Source organism: Panthera tigris, chromosome C1 (assembly GCF_018350195.1).
Source record: "Panthera tigris isolate Pti1 chromosome C1, P.tigris_Pti1_mat1.1, whole genome shotgun sequence".
In the NCBI taxonomy this organism is placed as follows: Eukaryota; Metazoa; Chordata; class Mammalia; order Carnivora; family Felidae; genus Panthera; species Panthera tigris.
In genome coordinates this window covers 162,790,688-162,795,859 of record NC_056667.1, presented here as the reverse complement: position 1 = coordinate 162,795,859, position 5,172 = coordinate 162,790,688, and the positions used below count along the sequence as shown (strand labels likewise).

The following is a 5,172-nucleotide window of genomic DNA, read 5'->3' as shown; positions in this document are numbered from 1 at the left end:
ATGAGAGTGCATGCACATGGGTGAGGAGCAGAGAGAGGGAGAGAGAGAATCCCAAGCAGGCTCCATGCTGTCAGTGCAGAGCCGGTTGCGGGGCTCGATCTCACAAACCGTGGGATCAGGACCTGAGCCCAAATCAAGAGTTGGATGCTTAACTGACTGAGCCTCCCAGGCACTCTGGCTCCTTGCTCTTAGTCTCTAAGCAGTTTACGGCAAAAACTGTCTATTAACAAAGGAAAGTGTTGAACTTAAAAAGCAGAAAACTTGGGGCACCAATGATGGACGATATCTCGTCACCATTGATAATATGGTTAGTAGATTGTTAATTCTAGAGTTAATAGTGATGTTGAGTTGAAGTGGAATCATATTGCCAATCCTGAAGTCATTAGAAGGGCTGAGGGGGGTCCCGTGAGTGGTCATGGGCTTGGGTTAACTATGTGATATGCATGGGTTTGGTGGGTCATTAGGTGTGGTCATGTAGGTATAGACTTACTAACAGGGTGAGGACGTAGGCTTGAATTAGGGCTGGAATTAGCAAATTCAAGGATTGTTAGTAAGACGAGGACGATGAAACTAACGAGAGCAACAGTGGTGCCGATGCTTATTAGAGCTAGAGTGGCCCCTCCAATTAAGTGGATTAGCAGGTGACTAGCAGTAATATTAGCTGTGAGTCCCACGACTAGGGCTGTTAGTTGGCTAAAGAGGCTGATAGTCTCAATAATTACAAGTATAGGAATTACAGGAAGAGGGGTTTCCTGGGGTAGGAATGCTTTTGTCTTGCGTCGGAATCTGGTGACTACAGTCCCTTCTCACAGGGGAATGGCCATTCTCAGATTCATTGATAGCTGCGTGGTTGGTGTGAATGAGTGTGGCAGTAGGTCTAGTAGGTTTGTTGAGCCCGTGAATAGGATTAGAGATGTTAGTATTTGGGCTCAGGTTTGTCCTTTGTGATTGTGAATAGCTAGTATTTATTTTGATGTTGGTTGAACTAGTCATTGTAATGAGATCAGGCGGTTATTGACTAGTCAGTTAGGTGAGGGAAATAGAATGCTTGGGAATATGATGATTAGGATAACAACAAGTAATCCTATTACTGTTGGGGTAATGAAAGAGATTTTTGGCTCAGTTAAGGATCTCACAGTCATGGGATCGAGCCCCACATCAGGCTGGGCACTGAGCATGGAGCCTGCTTGGGATTCTCTCTCTCCCTTTCTCCCTGCCCCTCCTCCACTCACACACATGCTCGCTCTCTCTCTCTCTCTCTCTCTCTCAAAATAAATAAACAAACTTAAGAAAAAAAAAGGAGAAAACTTACTTTGTCCAGAGGTCATTCAGCCTATCCTAATATAGGCTTTTTTGGCAGCTATTCCCTTGGTTGAATTGAAATCTGTCTTTCTAAGGCTTTCACCCATTGATCCTAGTTCTAACCAGGACCACACAGAACAAATCCAAATGACCTCCCCACATTATGGTTCTTTATATTTCCAGGCGGCTTGCTTGTGTGATCAGAAGTCACTGAACTCATGAATATTGTGTGTTTAGCCCATGCTGGCCCATGGTAGCACTTCATAAATGGTAGCTGTTATTATTAGTTTCATGATCAGACTGCCTTTGAGCCATTCTTTTCTTCATAAGTCAAGCCCTTTTAGAGTCATTGACGTCACAGAATTAACCCAAAACAGAGGTTTCCCCTTAATTGCACCAACAGCTCTAGGTGCAGATGTTAGACAATGGGGTGCTGGACAACTGAAGATGTTCTTCCTTTACCCTCCACTACCTGAACCTTACCTTGGTTAAGTGCCAAATCATTCTTAAAGACTTGACTCAAGGTATTTTTTCCTTGAATCCCTTTCCCCTTCTCCAAGGAGAATTGATTGGTCTATTTCTTCACTTGAATTGAGACTGAATACAATCTGTATTTCTTTTAGATCTCTCTCCATGCCCATATGCACCTCCCCCCTCCCCTAATATCTAGAATGCTGAACTTCTCTTGGTACCTGTATGTCAAGCAGAATGCCTGGAACATAGCATGTGATAAATATTTATTAATGGAAGGATAACATTTTGGGGTATCAGATTATACAATATTTATTTATGCTATATTATCTTTCATTATATGCCAAGACTCTTCTATTCAAGTCACCTAGAAATCATTTCACCCACTGCTGTGTTTGGCCACCAGTCTCTTGTCTCTCACTTCAGCAATGGTGAAGTGGATAGCTTTTTCTTGGGGAAGAGAAATCCTCGGCCTTTTGTTGCCTTTGCCAACAACAAGAGCGTTGGGGAGTTGGATGGCGAAGCTATTGCCACTGGCATCTTTCCCATGAACCACATCAAAAGAAGCAGGGTGTCTCTAGTGGTGATCACACCAGTTCTTCCCAGGTTAGCACCTCCAGTCGCCACACACGGGTTACCAGTGTCAGACTTGATGAAGTTGGTCATCTTGCCAGTCTCCTCATCATTCTGAATGGTGTTGTTCACCTTGTTGAGGGAATCAGGGTAGCGGACGGGGTGAGAATCATGGGTCACCAGTTGAGGGATTCCTTTTGTTCCCACAACGATCTTTCTCACTTTGTGCAACTTGTACTTGGCCACTCTTGGTGTCAAAGATTAGACGGAAATTCTCTACAGTCTTGTCAGTCTTGATGACATCCATAAACCAGTAAGGTAGGTGATATCAGTTTGGACCTTGCCATGCATCTTAATGAACTGCTGCGTGCAGATCTTCTTGATTTCATCTTTTGTTAGGGCATACTTAAGTTTGTTCCTTAGGGAAATGATGAGAGGGAGACATTCCCAGCTTGTGAGGACTGGCAGATGGGCAAGGAGCAAACACGCTGGTCAGTTTATCCAGCCTCCAATGCTTTGCAGCCGCTACACATTACCGACGCTTCTTGGGACCAAGAACCGTGGTTGCACTAGGCATGAAACGAAGGCTGCCAGGGTGCCTGGCAGTGGTGCGTGTGACCCTTGATCTTGGGGTTGTGAGTTCGAGTCCCACATTGGGTGTAGAGATTACTTAAAAATAAAGTCTTAAAAAAAAAAAAAGAAAAGAAAAGAAGACTGCCTTCTTCCAGCGTGCTGATAAAATAGCTAAGTTACACAACTTTTACAGCTGGATGGAAATTTAAAAAATTTCTTCTGTGCTTCATTCCTCCATTTCAGTGGTTCTCAACCATGGCTTTGTATTGGAAAGTATTGCAAGTTAAAAAAAAAAAATCCTGAGGACTGTGTTCTACCCATAAAGATTCTGATGTAATTGGCCTGAGGTGCAGCCTGCGCATCAAGATTTTAGAGTATTATATCTTAGGCTGCTAATTCCAGTGTGCAACCAAACTATTCCCTTTTTGTGGACAAGGAAACTGACGCCCAGAGAGGTCATGTGTCCTGCCCACGCTACACGGTGTGTAGAAGTGAACAAAGAACTCAGGTCTCCTGACCTCTCTTCTAACATACTGTTCATCGCATATGAGCAGTAGTATTCATGTTTGCTTCAAAGAGAGACACCCCTCTCCACTGGGGCACTGGGGAGCAGCCCCTGGTTCACAGGCACAGTGAAGCCTGCTAACTTTCCAATTTTAGGACAAAAGATGGAAAGCAGCTTTCACAGTTCTGAAATATCACCCAATAGTAATGTTTTTGTTTTGTTTTGTTTTGTTTTTGTTTTTGTTTTTTTTTGCACGGGAAACCAGTGTCACTTTCCTCATTGTCATTTTAGTAAAGGGAATAATCTTACTTTTTTTTTTTAAAACGTTTATTTATTTTTGAGACAGAGAGAGACAGAGCATGAACGGGGGAGGGGCAGAGAGAGAGGGAGACACAGAATTGGAAGCAGGCTCCAGGCTCTGAGCCATGAGCCCAGAGCCCGACACGGGGCTCGAACTCACGGACCGCGAGATCGTGACCTGAGCTGAAGTCGGACGCTCAACTGACTGAGCCACCCAGGCGCCCCGGGAATAATCTTACTTTTTATGACAATACACTCCTCCTGTGGGAGTAACTTCATTTTGAATGAAACCAAGATCCGCTCTGTAAGTTTTTTCATTTATGGCTGAACTGGCCTTTGTCTGTAAAGGATGTTGGCTAGCAATCTAGGATATAATGTTCAAGGCAGATTGTTGTTCCCTCTGCCCTAGGGGAGGGGGACCTGTCCTGCACCACCCTCCAAATACTTGTCCAAACCTCCCACGACTTGACTGAGTGGAATTTTTACTGATACCACTCTCCTAGGTCTGACTTAGGAACTACCAGTTCAACCCACTTACGGACAGTAGAGGGATTATGTTCTGGTTATCTGTTGCTGTGTGACAGATTATTCTGAAACCTGGCAGCCTAAAACATGCCTGTACTTTTGAGGAGCAGGACTCAGACGGGTAATCCTCAGTCCCAAGTGACATTGCTTGAGGTCCGTCACCCAGAGGTAATCAGCTGGAATTTAGGCTGCTCTGGAGGGCTCGAGGCAGCTTCACTCACATGTTTGGTTCCTGCAGGCTGGCTGGAAGGTCAGGATCATCTGGGTCTGTGACCGCTCCAGTGATGCTCTCAAGGTACTAGGACTAGGGCAATCTTCTTTTTCTTCTCTTTCTCTCCGCCATCCTTCTCCTTTTCCTCCTTTTCCTCCTTCTCTTCTAATACATGGTTTGGGTTGCCATTTTTTTCTTATATTTTTTATTGTGGTAAAATGCACATAACATACAATTTACCATTTTAACCATTTTAACCATTTTGGAAGTGTCAGTTCAGTGGCACGAATTCAATTCACAATGTAGTAAATCGTCTGTCTACTTGCAATTTTTTCATGGCCCCAAGCAGAAACCCTGTACCCATTAAGCGATAACTTCCCATTTCCCCTCCTTCTCAGCCCATAGAAAGCAACTCTGATCTACTTCCTGCCTCTGTGAATCTGCCTATTCTAGATACATCGTATTTGTGTCTGGCTTCGTTCATTTAGCATAATGTCTTCAGGGTTCGTGTATGCTTTCGCATGTGTCAGAATCTCATTCCTCTTTAAGGCTGAATAATATTCCATTGTATACACATTTGTTTATGTAACCACATTTTGTTTATGCCTTCATCTGTTGATGGACCCTTGGGTTGCTTCCATCTTTTGGCTATTGTGAATAATGCTGCTGTGAGCATGGGTATACAAATATCTCTTCAGGTCCCTGCTTTCAA

The 5,172-nt window shown here is 43.9% G+C and overlaps 1 pseudogene; it reads right to left on the bottom strand.

The window, feature by feature from the left end:
• Positions 1–2,152: 2,152 nt before the first annotated feature.
• On the bottom strand, positions 2,153–3,460 carry LOC102962876 (annotated as a pseudogene).
• Between the last annotated feature and the right edge of the window lie 1,712 nt (positions 3,461–5,172).